Below are 24440 nucleotides of genomic sequence, written 5' to 3'. Positions count from 1 at the left end.
ACTAGCAAGCACAAAACCGCTGAAGGTAGCTTAACTTCATCAGTGTCCGTGGTTTCAGGGTCAGGAGTCATTCATGATGAATAAAGTTGATTGTCTTTATTTTATTGTCTGTGTGATAAATACTGAGGGTTGAGCAACTGATACATTTTCTAACTTGTTAAAATAGTTTGTACACTTATCTACAAAGCTGCATTCCACTGGGTTCTTTTCTTTGCCCCAAACTGTAGTTGTACTTATCATGAGATTCTCATCCTGAATGTTCTCAGTCAAAAACAACTGTAGCATTGATTAGGTTTATATTTGGTGGGAGATCAACATTACCTGCCACTTCTTTGTCACCATGGTGATGGAGAAGAAGCATTTGACAGATCAGAGATGCTGGCTTTGGGTACAAGTGAGACACTGGGATTGACAGCAGCAAGTCCTGGCTTAATCCCAAGCTGTGTGCATCATCGAGATTCAGACCTGCATGATTTGGACTGCTGGAACCTATCTACTGGAAGTCTCTTAACAGGGGAGCTGAGATTTAGCAAAAAGGGCAGAGACTCAGGCAGACAGCTGTGACCTGGTCACTAATATCCTTGAATTTGGGTGTCTATTACTCTCTTTTGGAAATAGATGAAATGTCTAGAGGAATCTCTCTTCTGGGTTTGTTCACTTGCATGCAATCCCTACAAATGGACCTCATCAATATGCACTATGATGTTGTCTCAATTCTCTGAATACTCCCTAAGTGTCTGTTGCTACATAAATAAATCATCCAAAATGTAATGACTTAAAACAAAAATGGTGACTCACAATTGAGTAGGTCAGGAATATCGGCAGGTCTCAGCTGGGCGATTCTTTGCTCTTTGAGCTGATGACTCGGGTCACGAGATGGTGTTCGCCAGGCGGTTGGAGGATCTAAGAAGGCTTCACTCACAAACTTGGTGCCTCATGGAATGTCTGGAAGACTGGCTCAGATAGACCACTCTTCTTCTCCATTACAGTCTCAGGGCTTTCCAGGTGTTCTCTCCAGAACAGTAGGGAGACTGCTTACATGGCTCAGGACTCTAAGAGTCCAGGGTGGAGGCTGAAACCCTCTCATGACCTGCACTTGGAACTACTGTAGTCATTCCTACCACACTGTTGTTGGAGCATTACAGTCCAGCCCAGACTCAAGAAGGGGGAAGTAGACTCAAGCTCTTGGTAGGGAGAAGTTCCAAAAAAAGAGTGGCCATCACAATGCCCTCCCTCTGCTGAGTAAAGTAGACTGGAGCCCAGATGAAGATTCAGGTACAAGACAACCTGCACCCCCATGAATAGGCCGCAGGTGGGCTGGTCCTGAGATGCCTGAGGTGGATGACCTCAGCTTAGAAAGTTTGAACAATTTGAAGCATGCTTCAGAAGTCACATGCTCCTCCTGAATACCTCACTGACCAATTTTAAAGCTCAGCCAGCTCCAAATTCTTGCTCTGTCATTCTCCCCCATCCATCCAAATCTTCTCCAAGTTAAACAGGTCAAGAATCTCTCTGAAGTTCAGCCAGGTGGCACATGACTGTAATCCCAGTGACTCAGGAGGCTGGGGCAGGAGGATGGCAAATTCAAGGCCAGCTTGGGCAACTTAGTGACACCCTGACTCAAAGATAAAATAAAAAGGGGTGGGGATGTAGCTCGGTGGTAGAGCACCTCTGGGTTCAATCCCTGGTACCACAAAGAAAAAAATCTCTCTTAGAATCTTTGACTCCCTTAGGGGTTTAACCCATCAAACAGTCTTTAGAATTGCCTTCTAAGGAGATTCACATCTATTCAAAGATGAAATGAGGTCTCATCAGAAAGGCAGACTTTTTGACCCACCCAAAAAGAAAAAAGGAACTGCGTGTTTTAAAAAGTATAAATACTTGGTCAGCTTCTGCAGAGAGCTTCAAAGAAAGAATGTTATGTCTGAACCAGAATGTGAACATAAAAGTTGAACAAAAAGATAACACAATAATGCTAGTTGGGCAATCCCATCTTCCAGATGCAGACAGGCAGAGGCAGAACCACTTTTTCAAACTGGATTGTAAACGCTTGGCCCTACCGACATGCTAATTTGAAAATGATTTTATTGCTGTGCTTTTCAAGACTACATTGGAAACATCTGTCTCCTGAGAATTGACTGGGAAAAGATTACAACTGAGTATCAGAGATGGAAATGTCCGTTGTGGTTACCTCGTGTCGAAGGTGGGGGAGCACTCCTGGGTGTGGGAAGCATCTTCTATGCACCCCATTATTTCCTAAACTATAATTAAAACCATGTTATGGGTATATGAATATTATGCACCCGGAATATTATGCATATTCTCTTTATAAAACACACGTTCACCCTTTTAGGCCCCACCCCCCAAAAAATATGCAACCAGAAACCCCCAGGCCTCACAACCTTTTGCTGAAAAGATTCAAGTTCTGTCACCTCCATTTCCGGGAGTTCTGAGTTAGCCCTGGATCCCTGAAAGGCCCATCTTTTCCCAGCATCCTCTTCTCCAGTGGTCCTCACAGGATTTATATAGGTACCGGGTTGTTCCTTAGGCTTTCTTTCTAATGGTCTCAGGGAAGTGCCCCAGAGTCAGGATGCTACCCACAGCTTTCCAGACCTGCTGTTCCAGAGTCTGGTTTCTCTATCCTTTTTACCCCCTCTCTGGTTGCCTCTCCCACTCTGGCTGTCACCCACCTTAGAGCACCCTCACCTCCTAATGCCCAGGATCTTCCCTTCAGACCTGTGGGAAATGCACCCTCATCCTCTCCACCAGCTCCTTCAGAGAAGTCCCATCACCTTAGTTTGAGGTGAGTTCCTCAGCTGGGTATCGTTGTTTTCTTTCTCTGAAATCCCTCTCTTCCTCAGCATCCACAGGCACTGGGCATTGCTGGAGGGGAGGGGTGCTGGGAGGGAGCCACAAGGCTGAGGGATGGCCAAGCACAGCTTCATTCCTCACCTTCAACACCTGTACCTTGGTCAACCAACCTGCCATTGTGTCAGCCTGCCAACAGGCCCAGTTTTCTTTTTTGACTATTGTTATTATTTTTGTACCTTCACATTGGCCCTGTTTCTTCTCACACATCCCACCAATGTGAGTAGAGCATAAAATAGAAAGACGATCGCCACATAACTTTCATTACAGTGTATCTCCATACCTGTTCTATTTCACTGTTGTTAATCTCGGTCTGAAATTTTTAGGCTCCTTTTAGACATGAAGAACAAGAAGCCTGTGGAAACTACTTATGTCTGTTCCCTTGGCCGGCCAGATGCAAGGTGAGAATCTGAGTGTCAGGAGTGAGCATTTGGCATCGTCTGGAAAACACAGCTGCAGAAGGATGATATGCAAAAGCAGGACCTACTGGAAACGTCCCATGAGGGTCAACACACGCTCCACAAAATACAAGGCGGGGCTCTTCAGGCTCCATTGGCTCAGGAATCAGGCACTCACCAGAGCAGTATCTAACAATGCAAAGGGGAGTTTGTACCTTAAGGTCCTTTTCCTTTGGCTGTGCATGGAACATCACAGGTAACTTAAAAATTAAAAGACATCCCAGTGACACAGCCCCTGGCCCGAGAACGTAAGGATACATACAAAAGACCCACTTTGGACACTCTAGCATTCTAGGGCTCAAATATTCAGAGAGTGATCCCAGTTGCTCATGCTTCTTTAGACTGACCTTCACGTCCTCGCTCCACCCACTTCTCTCTCGCACCACTTCCTTCTCTTCATCCCCCTTTCCCTGTCTTCCATGCTTCAATCATAGTAAATTTTTCTCACTTTCTCAGTCTTTGATTTCTATACATTCTCCTACCACCCTCTCAGTCACCCTCTCAGTCACCAGGAAATCTCTCTTAAACCTCAAGTTGAAGTTAGACACAAACCCCATCGCACATTTTAATTATTGACTTTTTGTGAATACTCCAAGCTATAAGTTTCACAAACCAAATCTGTTTTCCCTTCATGCATTTAGCTAATATATATTGAGTCCTTTTGCTGTGCCAGCCTCAACTCTGACCTAGCTCCCTGTCTGACACACTATAGATGCCTATAGATTGGTCAACCAGATGGATGGATGGATGGATGGATAGATGGACAAGTATGGCAGGTAGGAATATGTCAGTTAGAAATGTGTTCAGCTGCCAGCAAAAGAAAACCTAAACTATGGCTAAAGTAAATAATGAATGTACTAGATTCACACAACAAGAAGACAGTGGGCTATCCAAGGTCCATCTTCCCATTCTCCACCTTTAGTGTGTTTTATAAATCAAATTGTCTCCTCCCCAGCTATGTTCAAGTCCTAAAACCTAGTACCTGTGACTGTGATCTTACTTGAAAATATAATCTTTGTAGATATAATCAAATGAAAACAATAAGGTCATACTGGAGTAGGGTAATCCCTAAATCAAATATGACTGGTGACCTTATAAGAAGAGAAGGAACACAGACCCAGGAAGAAGTCATATAACAATGGAGGCAGAGATTGGAGTGATGTAGTTATAAGCCAAGACAACCAAGAATTGGCAACACCACCAGGAGCCAGGACGATGTCAGGAGGATCCTCCTCTGGAGTCTTTAGTGAGAGGATAGCCCTGTTGGCACCTTACTTTCAGACTTTGAGCCTCCAGAACTGTGGGAGAATAAACATCTGTAACTTTAGGTCACCCAGATTGTGGCCATGTGTCCCAGCGGCCTAGGACGCTAATACGATGTTTGGCTTTCATCCTCCTACCTGGAGAAAGGCAATGACATGTCCGAGGCATCACATCTGTGGTCTGGTCAGGAAGAAGGGAAGGAGCTGAAGTCCAGTGGGTCATCCCAGTCTAGTCCACACCTTTAGGAAACTTACTTGGAACAGCAGGGGACATCACATGGACTGCTTCAAATGGCCACCCTTTAGCTGCAAATGAATCTGATAAAGTGACTATTTCAGTTTTCAAATCTGTATTTGAGTGAGACCAGGGGTATTGCACATGACCTTGGGATTGCCCATCCACAAGGAGGTAGCTATATTAAGCATATGGCTGCCCATTTGGGTTTCATGTCAATACGCTTCCCATGTCTCTCCTCCCCACACCCTGTGTGTCTTCACTAAAACCAACATAGCATTCATGAGAACAAGCACTGCTGGCAGGTTTGAGTATTACGATTAGGAACAGGTACTTTACACATAGTGAGTGTGGTTGTGATAGGTGAGAAATGTTCCTCCCTTCTCTCTCATCACCGTAGCCAAGGCTGGCTCCAGTCAAGGAACATGCTGGCGAAAGTTGTGTTCTGTCCACTCTCCCCTGCCACTGTGGTTTCCCTGCCCAAGTGCATCTACCCGTCACCAGAAAAACATGCAACCAACCATTGAGCCTCAAATGAAATTGCCCATAAACGGGGTCAGCAGAGCCCGCAATCCCTCCGTGTTTCATTTGTACACTAATTAAAAATCATACAAATAATAAAATCCCTTAAAAAGTCAACAATGCAAAGATTTATATAGTAGAAATGAGGAGTTTTCCTACTCCAGCACCTTCTATCCTCTGCACCCACATCACATGCTCCTTGGCAGCGATGACGATGTTAAGAGTTTGTGTATTTCTTCCGGCTGCCCTCATCCACACACTCACACTCACACACACACCATAAACCACAGGTAGGCATTTTGTATTTTTCAAAAATGAGACGACACTGCCACCCACCTGTTCATTTACAGCGTGTCTTGGTCTTGAAAGGATTGCCTATGATTTACACAGGACAGGATCCTTCACCGGAGGTGGGCTGTGCAGTAGGTGCTGTGGAACAGATGGGTCACACGATGCTGCTTTCTGCCAGCTGAGTGACCTCGAACAAATTGTTCCCTTCTATGGTCAGGTGCTTCTTCTGTGCACTGGTGATGATACATTTACCTGCAGGGCTCTCAGGGAGGATTAAGCAGAGTGTTTAAGAAAAGGCCTTATGTAAGTATCAGCCCCTGATGAGCAGTCATAGCAGTGATTTCCAAATTCTCTATCATAATATCTTAATAAACAACTTGTGGGTAGTTCTGCCTGAGCTCGTGTGAGTATCTCTGCGGGGTCGACCTGCTCCTGGAAGTGGAATTGCTATGTCAAAGGACACACATTTCAATTTTGCTAAGTGCTACTAAATTATAAAAGGGTAAAAGCACGTATCGATTTGCACCTCTACTAACACTTCATATTATCTCCTCTCAATCCATGGGTTGGAATGATGTTTGGATGCTTTATCTTGCTCTTCCCTGATTCCCTTCAAGTCGTACTTTTCACATGTTTTTGAGCCAGTTCCCACCCTTCCCTTTCTTCTCTGGATCCATGAACCATGGGTTTTGCCTATTTTACCTCTAGGTTACTTTTCTTTTTCTTTTTGAGTTGTATTTGCTTTCTCTATATTATGCCTATTTGCTTTTTATGATTATACACATTACATATATTTTTACCTAAAGTTATTCATCAATTTTTGTGGAAAATTCTGATGATCTTTTTCCTTGGCATTTTGTGTCTTGCTTATAGGAAAGATTTTTTTCCACCCCAGCATTAAGGAAACAGCGTTCATTATCTGAGCATAATTCATATCAAGACAAAGTGACTTAAAGTGAACCTAGTTCAGGTGCCCTTCAATAGATAAATGGTTAAAGAAAATGTGGTATATATACACAATGGAGTATTACTTAGCCATAAGAAAAATGACTTTATGACATTTGCCAACAAATGGATGGACTGTCATGGTTAAGTGAAGTAAGCCAGACCCAAAAAACCAAAGGTAGAATGTTTCCTCTGATAGGTAGAAGCTAACCCATTATAAGGAGAGGAAGGGAGGGGAAGAATAGAAGTGCAGTGGATTAGACAATGGGGAAGGGAGGGGAGGTAGGGGGCATGAGCAACGGAAAGACCATAGAATGAATCTGACATAGTTTTTCCATGTACATATATGGAAACAATACAGTGAATCCCCCCACCATGTACATCCATAAGAATGGAACTCTGACTAGAATAAGATATATTCCATGCTTGTATAATGATATCAAAATGGATTCTTCTGTCATATATAACTAAAAACAACCAATTTTTTAAAAAGAAGAAAATCAAAGGGAGATCAGTAGAGTGAAGGAACAAGGGATTGGGAGGAATGGGGGAGGAGTGTGCTGGGGAGTGATATTGGCCAAATTATATTGCTACCTTGTGTGCAAGTACAGATATGAAACAACAGTTGCCATCAATATGTACAACTATCATGAGCCAATAAAAATGTGCAAAAGAAAAATAAATAAATAAATAGAGAACCTAGTTAAAAGAGGGCACCTATTTTTCTTAACAAATAATGAAAAATTAGTTTGGGTTGAAAATGTATCTACAAAAATTAAAGTATGTGTTCTTAAGTCTAACAAAATCTTTGTTGCAATTTCAGGCATCAGTTCACTTTCAACATAAACAAGAAAGAAAGCAGAACTTTGGGGATGGATTTATTATTTCTGATAAAGTTCTATGATTATTTAAGATCACCTCCTTCATTTTTTATAACCCATTTTTACCCCCCAAAAATTCGCTTCATCAATTCTCCCACAGTCTCTCTTTCTCCTTTGCTATTTCAGTCATTCCCTTTGGAAGAACCTCCTCTTGATTTTCTTCTCAGCTCTCTTCCTCATTCCTTAATCTGCATGGGTTCTTGAGCCTTCTCTGTCCACGACTTTGCATCAGAGTTGAGCAATGATCCACCATGATTATTCTCGACTTCATGAAAAATCTTAACCTTGGTTGCCAGATTCACATCAGTTGTTTGCGTTGGCCCAGTATCACTGAGTGTTTATAACACCAGACTGTAATCAGAGGTATTTGGTATCTAGGATGGATGTTTGAACAGAGGAAGATTTTATAGGTGGCCAATCCTTAGGTGGCCAGTCCTTTAGTTAATGCTTTCATGCTGGGTATTCTTCTGCATTTTGGTGCAACTGACTCTATAACTTCAGGAACTTGGATCATGGGTTCTGGGATAATGAGGATTCCCTGAACCTACTTAACTCACCCCACACTGAGGTATTATGCAGAACACTGTTCCGGGAATAAGTAAGGGAACTTGTATCATGGTATTCCCTTTATGAACAGCATGTTTTCTTTTTTCAAAGACACTGACCAGCCCTTCCCTGACCCCATCCAATTGCATGCTCACACACATAGGCCACCACTACCGGTCTTTTCTTTCTAGTAATTTCCATGATAACCATGAATGGTTATTTCCAAAAACATTGGGGCCAGACCTAAACTTAATATCTGTAGAGAAGAGGAATCTTGGTCAGGAAATAAGTTCAGAATGATACAGTGAATACATGGGCCTCATTCTCTCACCTGACAACCAGTGAATGAGGGTCAAGTTTGGAAGAAAATGAATTCCCGCTCTTTTCAGCTCTGGCTGTCCTGAGTCAGGAACTGACCCAGGCTAGACCAAGTTCTCAAATATATGAGAACAGCTGCACTGGGCCTCTGATCATGCTGGGCTCTAGAAGGAAGGAGGAAAAATGAAAAAGCTCAGACCTGAGTCCTCAAGGATCTCACAATATCATTCATTATAAGTAACATTGCACTTAGGGTCATTCATTAGCATAAATGGGAGAGGCCATCAGGGGTGGTGACCCAAGGAACCCCTTGGAGCTTCCTTTGGGGTCCCCATGAGAAAGACCAGGCTGTACGTGGCCTCCCATCAACCAGAACTTTAACTGGAGCAATCAATGGGGAGCACTTTCTGGCTCTGACCCCTACCGCTAGCTGGTTGTGATGGTTAATTTCATACATGACAACTTGGCTGGGACATGGTAACCAGAGATTTAATAAAAAATCATTCTAGATATTTCTATGAGAATTTTTCTTTTATGGAGGGATGAGCATTTCAATGAGCAGACTGCACAGGTTCAAAGCATAGATGTTACTGAAGATGATTTGAAGAAAAGATCCTGCTTGTAAAGCCTGAAAATCAGTGGTCTGGAGCAGCGGTCAGCTAACTGCAGCCTGGACTGGCCAAATCTGGCCTCTCACCTTCCTCAGTAAGTAAAACCTCACTGGAACCCAGCCACACCAGCTCATCGACCTATTGTCCAGGGTTGTTTTGTGCTGCAACCACAGAGATGAGTAATTGCAACAGAAACCATATGGCCCACAAAGCCTAAAATATTTACTTTTTGGCCCTCCATGGAAAAAGTTTGCCAACTCCTGATTTAGAGGAAAGACATCTGAACATGGACAAGCTCAAATATTTGTGCTTCCATGGAGGTAGAGTTATGATTCAGAGGCAAGGAAGGTCAGTAGCCAAAATCGTCCAACTTCACCCTTAAATTTCATTCCTTCCATCACCTTTTAAAATGCAAACCACTGATACCTGCTTCCCACCTGCTCCAGGAGTGCTGGGGAAGCAGCCTCCATCCTCCCTCTCTTCCTCCACCTGCACAATTCCTCACACATGGCTCACTATAGGGTGGTGAAGTTCATATTCCAGGGCATGGTACCTAAGGTTATATTTTTTGTCTTAAAGAGGGCTCCAAGCAAATGGGAACTGCTCCCAGTTCTGTTTAAGGCATCCAAGGACAGCCTGCATCTGTCCACGCCTTTGCATTAAGGCTCCTGAGTTGAAGGACTGTGACATCTCCTGTGGTTACCTCATTCCCACCAACCAGAGCCTCTCACTGGGGAGCAGGATCATTCTCTGGCCTTGACATATACAGCTAGCTGGTTTTGATGGTTAATTTTATGTGATAACTCAGCTAGGACATGGTAACCAGATACCTGGTCAAAAATTACTCTGGATAACCAGGCTTGGTGGTGCACATCTTTAATACCAGTGACTCAGGAGGCTGAGGCAGGAGGATGCAAGATGGAGGTCAGCCTTAGCAATTTAGCAAGACCCTGTCTCAAAATTTAAAAATTAAAAGTGTTGGGGATGTAGTTCAGTGTTAAAGCACTCCTGGTTTAATCCCAGGTGCCAAAAAAATTACTCTAGACATTTTTATGAGGATTTTTTTTTTAATGAGACGAGCAGTTAAATCAGTGAATGGGAGTAAAGTAGATTGCCCCTCCTAATGTGGAGGGGCCTCATCCAACCAGCTGAAGGCCTGAATAGAACAAAAAGATTTACTTCCTCCAAGAAAGAAGATATTCTACCAGCAGAGGGCCTTTGAATTTCTTCTGGGTGGTCAGCTCATTCTTGGGCCTCCAGCCTGCTAGTCCACACTGCCAATTTTGGACTTGCTGTAATTGCATGAGCTGATATCTTAAAATAAATCCCTGGATAAATAGATGATTGATTAATTGATCGATAATAAATAGATAATAGATGGATCAATAGATAATAGATATACACATATCCTACTGGTTCTGCTTTTCTGAAGAACCCTACTTCCTTTCCATCCTTACAAATTCAAATTGGGGAAGGACAAGAAAGGTTCAGGTCCAATCTCCAATCAGCATCACACGGCAGGCACTTTGAGGGTCCGCGACCACCTATCCAGGGCCACTAATCCAATGAATATTCCATTTGGATCCCTTGGATTTGTTCTCTATGAATTAAAGAGGGGCGACTGATGAGCTGTTGGCGCCCCTAACCTTAAATGTTAATCACAATAACTTCAAAAGGGATTCGAAATTCATTCAAGGACAGAAGGGACAGAAGCCTGTAGCATTCTTTTTCCCAGAGATAATGCATTTCAAAAGAGAACAAATTGTACTGAATTTCCTAGTAGTCATATTTTTCTTCTTTATACTTTGTGTGAATTTTCCATATTTTCTTCGATTAGTAGGTATTATTTCTGCATTCCTTATAATAAAATTTAGATTTCATATGTTTAAATACTTTTTCCTCTAAAAAAAAAAAATAGTCACTATTTTCCCTTGTACCTGATGTTGAGTTGACTGGCATTCATTCCCTCTAAAGCCAGAACTTGGGGCTGGGGAGATAGCTCAGTCGGTAGAGTGCTTGCCTTATAAGCACAAGGCCCTGGGTTCAATCCCCAGCACCCCAAAATAATAATAATAATAAAGCCAGAACTCAATCTCACTTTTGTGGACTCATGCATAGTCATCCCTTGGGATCTGCAGGAGTTGGGGGAGGTTTGGTTCTAGGACCCCCCACTGCTTGGACACCAATACCCACAGACATGCAAGTCTCTTCTATCAAATAGTGCAGTATTTGCATAGAACTTAATCCCATGGTCCTAAGTGCTTTACATCACCTCTAGATGATTTATAAGACCTGATACAATGTAAATGCTGAGTCTGTAGTTGTTATGTTGCATTGTTTAGGGAATAAAGACAGAAGAAAGTCTGTGTGCTGCTCAGTACAGATGCCATTTTTATTCTGGATACTTTTAATCCAAGGCTGGTTGGATCCACCGATGTGGGACCCAAGTGCCCACTGTACTCACGTATTGATTCCTCCGACCCTTCGTCCTTGGCACCCCTGAGCTTCCTGTTCCACGCACTGCAGCAGGGGCTGGGCCTTCTGCGGTCGGTTGGGTGGCTGAATTCCATCCCAGTGCTGCCCTGACTTGTTATTCCAGCCCGGTGTGGTCACTTCATCTCTCTGTTTTGTTGGAGGGGGCGTGTTTTTGCTTTGGAGCATCTTTTCCTTTTTGTGTGTTTTATGCTTTTGAGGTATTTTTTAAGTCAACGGGGTGGCCTGGGAGGCAGTTAGGGCAACCCCGTGAGCACTAGGCCCTCATCACTCTGGAGGCTGAGATGGAAGCAGCTTCCGAGGAGAGAGGCGGAAGAAGCTTCTCTGAGTTGGTGTCTGTCGTCTATGCTGAGCCCACTTGCTTCCATGGGCGGTCACCACATTGTCACACCAGAAGAAACCGTCCCAGGAGCGCAGGCACGAGGAAGGCAGGGCCGCTTTCGTATTTCAAAGGGAGACGTGGCCAGTCTGTCAGCTTCAGGAGAACAAAAAACCATGCGAAGAAAGAGGGAAGTTACATGGTGGAGGATAGAGACAGGTCCACACTCCTCCAGTGGCACCAGGCTGGGGTCGTGTGCTGTTCTCCCAGCACAGGGGGTGGGAACAGAAGGACATGGATGAGCCCAGGAAGTCCTCTACCTGGGTGGCGGGAGGGAGGCCATGAGGGGTATGGGCACTGTGACAGACAAAGGAAGGAGATGGCAGGAATGCTGAGCCCTGCTTGCTTCTGTGGGAGGTCACCACACTGCTACATGACCAGAACAAACCGCCCCATGAGCTCAGGGCACAAGGCAGTGTTGCTTTTGTATTTTAAATTGAAACCGGCTCAGGCTCCACCATGCCAGATTAGCAGGAAGTTCAATGGCCCCTGCTTGTGGCTTCCCACCAAACTCTTCTTATTATCCCCAAACCACACATGCCTCTTCGGTCTCCAAGGCCGGTTCCATCCAGTGACATTAAGCAAATTGCAGACAATGCCCTTGGGGGCTAAAGAGAACCACAGTCCCCCTTCCCCTGAGAAGACAGCTGCTCCAGAATTAGTTGCCCTGCCCGGAATTAAAGATCACAAGAGCTACAATTAAGTATTCACTCAACCTGTCTGATCCAGAGAGGCCACTGTCACTACTGTGGGTTTCAAGATGTACGGATTCTTCAAGGCTGAAAACTCCCACTTTTCCAAGGATGTCTTTATATGGGGAGCTCCACACTCACAATCAATCCATCTCCATGGTCCTACTCAGAAGCATGTACCTCAGACCAGGCAGGTAGACGCCCCCGCCCAACACTGTATCAGAACCACTTCTCCCCCATGATAACCTAGGCCAGGTCACCAGGGCAGACTCCCCTTCCCTCATGAACAGAAGCCACACAGGGAGTCATCGGAGTTTCCTTCCGCCTCTGGACCTGCCACAGTGGGAGCCAGCTCAGCCTGGAGAAGTCAGAGTGCCCACCCTCCAAAGAGGTAAGTCTGGGGTTTCCACCCCTTTTCCCTAAGGAAGTGTGTTTGTCAACTTTGCATCACTGTGACCAAAATCCCTGACAAGAACAACTTAGAAGAGGGAAAATTTATTTTTGGCTCACAGTTTCAGAGATTTAGTCCATGACCAGCCAGCTCCATGGCTCTGGGCCCCAAGGTGAAGCAGAACATGATAGTTGAAGGGTGTGGTGGAGGGAAGCTGCTCACCTCATGGCAGCCAGGAAGCAGAGGGAGAGAGGAGAAGGTCACAGGCAAGATGCACCCTTCCGGGGTACTCCCGCAGGGACCCACCTCCTCCAGTCACACCCCACGTGCCTGCAGTTACCACCCACTCCAACTAGGATGGACTGATTAGGTTACAGCCCTTGTGACCCAATCATTCCCCCATAGGAGCTTTGTGGGTGGCACCTCATATCCAGTCCATAACAGGAAGTTACTTATCTTCCTTCATTTTGATGGCCACAGTGAAAGGCAGCCTCATCGAGTCACCAAAAAGGCCCTGCCCTATCCCCCGTGTGCAAAGCCCTCTGCACATTTTCATAAGCAAAAGTCTGACATGATTTATTCTGAGACAGAGAAAACCTGACTTGCTATCTCCATCTAGACAGAGAAATAATAAGCAAAGGCAGCTTCTCTCCATAAAAACGTGATTAATTTAAAATGGATTATGCTATAATTCAAGTGGTAGAGAACTTGCCTAGCACATGCAAGGTACTGGGTTCCATACCCAGCACCACAAACAGAACAACGAAGGCTGAGAGTTGAGTATCAGATTTGTGAATGTCTTTTTCTGTCCTTAGTCAAGCAGTTTGGGGACAAAACCGTGACTGGGAATAGACTCAAAAAAAAAAAAAAAAAAAAAAAAAGAACAAAGAAAGTGAAAATGAATGTAGAAAACTCCTGGGGAAGGTTTGTGGTAATGGTAATGGGCGATAGCAAGAAAGGATCGCAGGGTTAAGGTAAGAGCTCTGAGGATTCATTTTGCTCTGAGGTGGATGATCTCTCAGCAGACTTGAGTGCTGCTGGGAACCAGTCAATAGAGGGAGGAAATCGATGCCAGATACAGGAGGTTATGAGCAGTGTCTTCGAGTACATGGGAGACTATGGCATCCAGTGCACAAGAGGAGGTGCTGTTCTTAAGTCAAGTACAGAGTAATTCATCCATTTTTCCAGGAAAAGACCAACTGGAAAAACCATCAGCCTTAAGTTCACAGGATTTTGTGTAGGAGTTGCTTTTCAACGTTTTGCCATTAGGTGGCAGTAGACAGCTTCATATACAGCAAACCCTTAAAGAGCACCTTCTGGGAAACTAGGAAAAGTTGAAGCTGATTTTGGCTATATTTTTAAGGTCACAGCAGGTGTTCTGAAGGGCATGTTGCTGCCTCCTCATCTGTCCTCATCTTAAATAGCATCTTCCCAATCAGCCCCTACCTGAAGTGTCACCAAAGAGGGCCACAAAGTTCTTCTGGAAGAAATGATACCTGTCCAGACTCAAAGGATGTACAGTGTTGACATGCTCTCACTCATCTAAAAAAGTGGAACTCATAGAAACAGAGAATAACCTGGTGGTTACCAGAGGAGGATGGAGAGATGTTCAACAGGTACAAAGTTTCAGTTAGAGAAGAGGAAAGAAAACATTTTTAAAGATCTATTGCACAGTGTGGTAACTACAGTTAGTAATAATGCCTTGTGTATTTCAAAACTGCTAAGAGAGTGAATTTCAATTGTCTCACCACAAAGAAAGCATAAATAAGCGAGGACATGGATATCTTCCTTAGCTTGGTCTAATTATTGATATTGCATACATGTGCAAAAACATCACATTGTGTCCCATATATATATAGTTATGATTTGTCAATTAAAAATAGTGAAAGAGGGCTGGGGATATAGCTCAGCTGGTAGAGTGTTTGCTTTGCATGCACAAGGCCCTGGTTTCAATTCCCAGCACCACAAAATAATAATAATAATAATAATAATAATAATAATAAATTTAATGACAATGGCATTTTTTAAAAAAAAATTGTTCAAAACTTACAAAGAACTCTTAAAAGATGACAATTAAAAAGAACCAATAACCTGGTTGAAAAATGGGCAAAAGATCTTAACAGACAAAACACCAAGAAGATATATACATAGCAAATAAGCATATTTTCATATGCTCCACATCATATGTCACCAGGGAAATGTAAATCAAAACAAGGAGATAACCCCTTAATGCTCAAAACACTAGAAAAAATAGGGATAGTAGGAACATATCTGAACATTGTAAAGGCTATTTATGCTAAGCCCATGGCCAACATCATTCTTAATGGAGAAAAACTGAAACCATTCCCTTTAAAAATGGGAACAAGACAGGGATGTCCTCTTCTACCACTTCTATTCAACATTGTCCTCAAAACTCTAGCCAGAGCAATTAGGTAGACTAAAGAAATTAAAGGGATACGAATAGGAAAAGAGGAACTTAAGCTGTCACTATTTGCAGATGACATGATTCTATATTTAGAGGATCCAAAAACCTCCTCCAGAAAACTTCTAGACCTCATCAATGAATTCAGCAAAATAGTAGGCTATAAAATCAACATGCATAAATCTAAAGCATTTTTATACTCAAGTGACGAAACATCTGAAAGGGAAATGAGGAAAACAACTCCATTTGCAATAGTCTCAAAAAAAAATAAAATACTTGGGAATCAATCTAACCAAAGAGGTAAAAGATCTCTACAATGAAAACTACAAAACATTGAAGAAAGAAATTGAGGAAGACCTTAGAAGATGAAAAGATCTCCCATGTTCTTGGATAGGAAGAATTAATATTGTCAAAATGGCCATACTACCAAAAGTGCTATACAGATTCAATGCAATTCCAATTAAAATCCCAATGGTGTAACTTACAGAAATAGAGCAAGCAATCATGAAATTCATCTGGAAGAATAAGAAACCCAGAATAGCTAAAGCAATCCTTAGCAGAAAGAATGAAGCAGGGGGTATCACAATACCAGAACTTCAACTATACTACAAAGCAATAGTAACAAAAACAGCATGGTATTGGCACCAAAATAGACAGGTAGATCAATGGTACAGAATAGAGGACACAGACACAAACCCAAATAAATACAATTTTCTAATACTAGACAAAGGTGCCAAAAATATGCAATGGAGAAAAGATAGCCTCTCCAACAAATGGTGCTGGGAAAACTGGAAATCCATATGCAACAGAATGAAACTAAACCCCTATCTCTTACCCTGCACAAAAATCAACTCACAATGGATCAAGGACCTTGAAATCAGACCAGAGACCTTGCATCTTATAGAAGAAAAAGTAGGTCCAAATCTTCAACTTGTTGGCTTAGGATCAGACTTCCTTAACAGGACTCCCATAGCACAAGAAATAAAAGCAAGAATCAACAACTGGGATAGATTCAAACTAAATAGCTTTCTCTCAGCAAAGGAAACTATCAGCAATGCAAAGAGAGAGCCTACAGAGTGGGAGAATATCTTTACCACTCATACTTCAGATAGAGCACTAATTTCCAGAATATATAAAAAACTCAAAAAACTCTACACCAAGAATACAAATAACCCAATCAACAAATGGGCTAAGGAAATGAACAGACACTTCACAGAAGAAGATCTACAAGCAATCAACAAACATATGAAAAAATGTTCACCATCTTTAGTAGTAAGAGAAATGCAAATCAAAACTACCCTAAGATTCCATCTCACCCCAATTAGAATGGTGATTATCAAGAATACAAAGGAACAATAGGTGTTGGAGAGGATGTGGGGGAAAAGATACACTCATACATTGCTGGTGGGGCTGCAAATTAGTGCAGTCACTCTGGAAAGCAGTATGGAGATTCCTTAGAAAACTTGGAATGGACCCACCATTTGACCCAGCTATCCCACTCCTTGGCCTATACCCAAAGGACTTAAAATCAGCATACTACAGAGATACAGCCACATCAATGTTCATAGCTGCTCAATTCACAATAGCCAGACTGTGGAACCAACCTAGATGTCCTTCAATTGATGAATGGATAAAGAAACTGTGGTGTATATATACAATGGAATATTACTCAGCTATAAAGAATAATAAAATTATGGCATTTGCAGGCAAATGGATGAAATTGGAGAATATCATGCTAAGTGAGATAAGCCAATCTCAAAAATCCAAAAGGTGAATGATCTCACTGATAAGCGGATGATGACACATAGTGGGGAGTGCGAGGGGGGCAAGAATGGAGGAAGGAGGGACTGTATAGAGGGAAAAGAGGGGTGGGAGGGTGGGGAGGAAGGAAAAAATAACAGAATGAATCAAACATCATTACCCTATGTAAATGTATGATTACACAAATGGTGTGCTGTTACTCCATGTACAAACAGAAACAACATGTATCCCATTTGTTTACAATAAAAAATTAAAATTAAAAAAAAAAAACAAGGAGATACCACTAACACACCTATTAGAATGGCCAAAATCAGGAACACTAATGACACCAATTATTGCTGAGGATGTGGAGAAACAGGAGTTCTCGTTCATTGCTGGTGGGAATGCACAATGGTAGAGCAGCTTGGGAAGGCAGTTTGGTGGCTTATTACAAAACTCAACACATTATTGTGATATGATACAGAAATTTCACTTCTCAATTTTTATTCAAAGCAGCTAAAAAGTTACCACTATGCCAAAACCTGCACAAAGACATTTATAGCATCTTCATTCATAATTGCCAAAAGTTGGAAGCAACCTCGGTCCTTCATTAGGCAGATGGATAAATAAAAATGGAATGTTCTTCAATGCAGGAAAGAAATGAGCTAAGAAACCGTGAATGGATATGGAGGGAACTTAAATGCACATTACTAAGTAAAAGAAGCCAATCCGAATATATAATTCTATATCATGTTGCTATGGGTATAGATCTCCTGCAAAACTGAGCCCGCTGCAAAGGCTCCCCTTCCACCCGATTCTTGCAATCATGCCAGGAAGATTTTAGACATGTCACTCAGGCTAAGAGTTTATTGGAAGGGTTAGGAAAGGGAGAAAGGGAACGCTCTCAAGGGAGAGAGTGGGTCCTCTCATACAGAATGGGGATGGGGTGTCCCTCCTGCCCTCCAATTTTATTGGGGGTTCCAGGGAAGTTTCCAGAAAGCCCACTCAGGTTCACTTCCTGATTTTCCACTGACAGCAGGAGGACATCAGACTTTAGGTCACTGACAACTCTAGGTCACTTTGGTCCATGCTGATGGGTTCTGATTGGCACCTGTTCTTACAGATTTTATGATTAGGGCGACTTATCCTTATCTCCCTGAGTTCCAGAATCTCATCTGTGTAAGGATCACACACACACAAAAAAAACGTTTAGAGTAACTTGAGGTTTTGTTTTTTTTTTTTTTAAACAGTATTTAGGACCTGCATCTCTCCTGCAGATAACAGGCTGTTGGTTGAGGAATGTAACATCTTGTCTGCTTAATCCAGGCAGAGCTGAGGGTAAATTGCTTTTTACAAGAGAGAATGTGGGGGTCAGCACAGTGGGCCCATTTTATAGAATTACTCCCTCCACTCAAACCTTTCTATCCCCTATCAATACCAATTATATGACATTGACATTGTTGGGGGCGGGGGACACATGCTGTAAGATTGCAGTGGTTACCAGAGTTGGGGGGAAGGAGGGATAAATATGTAGGACACAGAGGACTTTTCAGGCAGTGACACTACTCTGTATGACATTGTAATGGCGAGCATATGTCATACACATGGCCAAACCCGTGAGCGTGTACACCACCAAGAGTGAACCCTAACATAAACCTTGAGCTTCGGGAGATAATGCTGTGTCAAAGTAGCTCATCAGTCGTAGGTGTTCCACTCCGGTGAGGATATTGATAATGGGAGAAATTATGCTTGTGTTGGGACAGGAAGTACAAGCAAAATCTCTGTACTCTGAACCTATCTGCTCCTAAAAGATAACAAGAAAAAATGACAATATGGTCTTTAAATTTTATTTTTTCAAGGGCTGGTGGTTCTATTGGGGATCAGAGGAGAACTTGGCAGGGAAGTCAAGGCAATTCTGGGCAACTATCACTGCAACTGAACCGAGAACCAAGATTGGCAGAAAAAACTATGAGGACGTGGTTGCAGCAACGTAGGCAGATGTTTGACCTGAACCAGAGCAGGAAAGTGTGAGGGACGCTGGAATTTGTAAGAAATACATATAGGGTCTTGCTTTTGTTCCTGGACACTGCTTCCGAACCCCAGGAATCTCTGAAGCAGTGTATCTTTTGGGAGGCTAACGAGATGTCTGCTGGCTGGCGACTCTGGGATGGCCTTGGAAGGGGGCTGGTTGCTAGGGAAACCAACCCTGTGATTAGAGGGTTGAACTTCCAGCCCACCTCCAAGGAGGAGAGGGGCTGTATAGATCACCAATGAAAAAAATCTTCTCCTGTCTGGTCACCAAATGTCCAAGGAGTTCCTGGAAAGGAGACCTTGACTTAAGACAAGTGGGATCCTTGGAATATGTGAAGGAAAACATTTTCAGCATGTGCCAATCAGAAACAGAGAATTCAGGAAAGCAGAGACATGAACATTCAAAGGAGAATGTAAGCTGTCCCGAGAGAAGCCCCTCCCTGGTCTGGCTTCTAATCCTCCTAGAGGGACAGCAGCTAGGAGCAGGACTGGAGGTGGCTGAGGACACTAGCTGCAGATTAGAGTCTGAAGGATGCAAGAGGATTCGGGAAAGAGGCAGTTTTACTCATAATCATGATGTTTGGAGCAGAGGTGGAGGCGGAAGTTGTGGGGCTAGTTGTTGACAACACAGTCGAAACAGAAGAGTGAGTGACATCTGCTGGGCAGAGCATATCGAAGCAGCAAGGACGTCAACCTTGAGACTCACCAGTCGATAGGATGGGCAAAGGACAAGAAGCCCCTCCAGAAAGAGCAATTGGAAAAGAAACAGGATAACATGGAGCTGTGGGGTCCCAGGGAGCAGTGAGTTTCAAACAGGAGTATCCGTCTAGTGGTCCGCCATAATAAGGCACCACAGACTGGGTGACTTCAACAGTGGAACATTTTGTCACAGTTCTAGGAACTAGAAGTCCAAGATCGAGATGTCATCAGGACTGGTTTCTCCTGAGGCCTCTTCCTGGTCATCTTCCCCCTGTGTCCTCACATGGTCTTCACTGTGTGTGTCTGGGTCCTGACCTCCTCCTCTTCTTCTTCTTTTTTTTTTTTTTAATGATTTTTAGTTGTTGATGGACCTTTATCTTATTCATTTATTTATATGTGTGCTGAGAATTGAACCCAGGGCCTCACACATGCTAGGCAAGCGCTCTACCACTGAGCCACAACCCCAGCCCAGACCTCTCCTCTTATAAAGACACCAGTGCCATTGGACTAGGGCTAACTCTAATGACCTCACTTAATCTTCAGGCTCCGTCTCCAAACACAGTCACATTCTGAGGTGCTGAGGACCAAGACCGAAACAAAATTCAGCCCACAACAGGGTAGAGAGAGTTAAACGTAGCACAGAAACCTGGAAATTTAAAGAAGCACCGGGATTTGGAAATGGAGAAATCACTGGTGATCTCAGCAGAGATTAGTGGAGTGAGATGGCAAAGGGTTATGGGAAGTTTTTCAGTGAAAACAAACACGCTTTTAAGAAATGTGAACAAATGTATATGCATAGGAGCTTAAAAGATGAATTATTATTGACTTTGATGACTTTTTCATTTGTAAAGCAGAGTATAAATATATCCAGCCCCAAACAACTGAGATGTTATAAATATCACGAAATGATCTCAAGAGTAGAATAATTTCATTTATTGAGCACTTTTTCCCTATCGGAAAATTCATTTCAACCTTAAACAAACCTAGGAATCTATTTTATCATTTTCATGACTGAGTTGAGGGACTGAGGCTGCAAGCAATGTGCCCATAGACGTCACTGCAGGTGGGTGGGCTGAGAGTCACCCTCCCAACTGTTTCCAGGGGCTAAAGCCCCTGCCCTGAACCATTTCATTACGTTGTCTGAATTTAAAGTCAACAGTCATCAAATTTACTAAAAGTTTCTGTAAGTCATTTACTTGGATCTTGGAGCACATTTGCCCATAGCCAGGTTTCCAACAGTCCACAGATGAACATGGGGTTAAACTACAATGTATGGGGGAAGCTGTTTATGGTTTACCAAAAAGAGAAAAATCTAAGGCCTTTGCCAAACTGGTGATCAAATAAAATAGAAAAATAAGAATAACATTGAGCTTGTAAAATGTATCTTAAATGCTAGAACTTGATTAAAAGTTGATAAGGAAGGAAGTTGAGAAGTTTAAAACCCCTGATTCTTTATATCCCGTCTAATTGACTGAAAAGTTGTGGCTCCCTTCCTCCCTTCTTGGTTCAAGTCATTCATTGGCCTTGATGGTGGGATTTTCTTCACTCATTGATGGAACTTTTAAGGACTGGGAATGTAGTTCAGTGGTACAGCATTTACCAAGGATGCTTGAGACCCTGGGCTCAATCTCCAGCACTGGAAAAAAAAAAAAAGTAATTTTTAAATGAATAAAAATATTTTCTTGAGTCAGGTACAGTGGCACACACCTGTAATCTCAGCAGCTCAGGAGGCTGAAGAAGGAGGATCACAAGTTTAAGGCCAGCCTTAGCAACTTGGTGAAACCCTAAGCAACTAAGTGAGACCCAGTCTCAAAATAAAAAGAGCTGGTGGGGAGCGGGGTGTGGCTCTGTGGTTAAGCACCTCTGGGTCCAATCCACAATACCCCCCAAAAGTTAATGAAATATTAAAAAGTTAATATATATGTTATTGAAATATTGAAAGTTAATATATATGTTATTGAAATATTGAAAGTTAATATATATAAAATACTTAGAAGAGTGCCTGGCATATGTAATTAGCTTATGTGCTGGATATTCCTCTAGGCTATGTAAATATATTAACTTGTTTAATATATATAACAACCCTATCATTACTCTTGGTTCCTGCTGGGGAAGTGAAGGTCAAGAAAGACAGGTAACTTTCTCAAGTTAACAAGGCAGGACAACAGCAGAATCAGGATCCAAACTCACTCCCCATTAACCCTTTTCAACAGGAGGGAAGGGTTAATGAGGATGAGTAGCCCCGTGTTGCGATGTCGCCTGGGCAAGCAGGCAGTGCTCTGGGTTTGGTCCGACACTAGCCTAGAGGCTGCTGTGCAGGTATGCTTCACCTGTGATTAACATCTAAATCAGCAGATGACCCTCCATGACATGGGTGAGCCTCCTCCAATCTGTTGAAACAACTCGCCTCACAGCTGCAATACAGAAATTCTGCCTGAGTCTCCAGACTTCTGACTCAAGACTTCAAGGTTAGGCTGGGGATGTAGCTCAGTTGGTAAAGTGCCTGCCTTGCATGCACAAAGTCCTGGGTTCAAGGTCCTGGGTTGAATTCCCAGCACCACCATTAAAAATGGTTAAAAAAGACTTCACAAGGTCAACATGTACCTGAATTTGCAGGCAGTTCTCTGCCCATTTCAACTTTGCCACCCACCACAACAATTGTGGGAGCCAACTCCTTAAACTAACACTCTGAATATGGATAGATTAGAGATCTAAATCTATCCAGAGAGATCCAGATAGATCAATCCCGTTGGCCTACTTCTCTGAAGAACTCTAACTAATACATGTGATCAAGATTGCCCAAGGTCAACAAGAAAGCTCTGAGAGTGACCAAAGCAAAGGAAAATTGAACCTACTACCACCTACCTGAGAGGACTGTGGGGAAGGGTTTGGGTAGGCTGTGCTTGGGACTGGAAGCCAGCTGGTAGTGTGAGACCACAACAGTGTGGCTTCTCACCAGCGACGGAAGGATGCTGGAGAAGGCTGGAGAAGGTCAGAGTCCTCTTTCCCCGACCCCTCTGGGTGGGGGTGGGTGGAGAAGGCTGCATTACATAATTTGAAAGCATCCAAGAAAAATCGACATTGTCAACCTGGGGAATCCTTTTCACAGACGTTCAGAGACTAGTCCGTCAACCCACTTGAAACCAGAGATAAGATCCTACCTGAGATACTGCTGGAAATGGCGCTGTGTTCTGGGCTCTGTGTTCTCACATGAGAGGATTTCAAGCCAGACTCGAGACTTAGTAAAAGTATAGCAAAGCTTATTAGAAGGTAAAGAAGAAAAGGGAGAAGACTCTCAAGAGAGAGAATGGGGTCCTCCCAGATAGAACAACCCACCATTCACTCCTTTGTAAGTTCAATTTTATTGGACAGGAGGGGAAATTATTCTAGAGAGTCTTGCCCAAGCCTCACTCCCAGCTCTTGACTGACATACCAGATTTCTGAAACTCCAGAGCTCATGTTCCTACCTAAAGGCAACTCTCGGTCATTTAGGTTTGTTCTTAAGGTTACAGAGGCCCCCATTATCCAGGCTCCACTGACTCAAGGTGACTCATGTTCTTTTGGTTGGTGGTGGAATTTTTGACCTGCATTGCTCAGTCCTGAGAAGGAAGGTCAGTGCTGAACTTGTCACTTCGTTAGTCAAGGGTTGTCACATGCAATTACCTTCGTAAACCAGAGCTGGCTCAGGAAGGCCTCGGGTCGGGGCTTCAGTGCTGAGAGTCAGTGGGCTCAGGCTGTAGGGCTGACCCTTCAAACTCAGACTCCCACCATTCTGGTCTCCCTGCTACCTGTCACCTTCACGACGCTCATCTTCACGCCTTCCTTCCTGATGATCTGTTTTCTAGTACTGGGAATTTTTGCGCTTAGCATCGTACCTTTGCCTTGCACATGCTAGGGGAGCACTCAGTCGCAGAGTTGAAAGGACACCCCCAGTCCTTTTTATTTTATTTTATTTTTTAAAATTTGAGGCAGGGTATCACCAAGTTGTACGGGCTGGTCTCAAACTTGGGATCCTCCTCTCAGTCTCTCAAGCGACTGGGTTTATGTGTATACGTATCATCAGGCCCCAGTTGGCCTGTTCTTTTGACGTATAATTCACATATGATGAAATGCATGAGTTTTGCATATGCCATTTGATGCATTCTGACCAACGTGCCTGGTCATGCCACCACCACCACAATCATAATATAGAACATTCTAGCATCCAGAGAGTTCCCTGGTGCCCCTTTGTAGTCACTCCCCTCCCCAACCCAGACGCAGCCCCTGGTAACCATTCTGCTTTCTATCACTGTGGTTTTCCTTTATTAAAAAAAAAAAAAAATGTATATTAGCAGAATCACACAGTATGGACTTTTTAAAAAAATATGGAACACTTCACGAATTAGTCATCCTTGCACAGGGACCATGCCCTTCTTCTGCAGGGTTAGTAACTGTGCAGAAGTGAGCACGATTTTGTGCCTCGCTTTTTGCACTTATCATGGTACCTTTGAGATGCGTCCATGCAGTTACAGTACCCACAATGCATTCTTCAGTGTGCTGAGTAGATTTCCTGGATATGGCAAATTGAGTTCCAGATTCCCACTGTACCTTTGGGTTGTTTCCCATCTTTGTCTATTATGAATCAAGTTCCCATAAACATTCAAGCAACTGCCTTGG

At 43.2% G+C, this 24440-nt stretch overlaps 1 non-coding gene across 1 annotated transcript; it reads left to right on the top strand.

Moving 5' to 3' along the window:
* Nucleotides 1-10925: 10925 nt before the first annotated feature.
* On the top strand, nt 10926-10999 carry Trnai-uau (transfer RNA isoleucine (anticodon UAU)). Its single transcript has one exon. It is a non-coding gene; the product is annotated as a tRNA-Ile (tRNA).
* Nucleotides 11000-24440: the final 13441 nt, after the last annotated feature.

This window comes from Sciurus carolinensis, chromosome 7, assembly GCF_902686445.1.
Source record: "Sciurus carolinensis chromosome 7, mSciCar1.2, whole genome shotgun sequence".
NCBI lineage: Eukaryota > Metazoa > Chordata > Mammalia > Rodentia > Sciuridae > Sciurus > Sciurus carolinensis.
The sequence above is the reverse complement of the archived record's forward strand: the minus strand, read 5'-3'. Positions and strand labels throughout refer to the sequence as shown.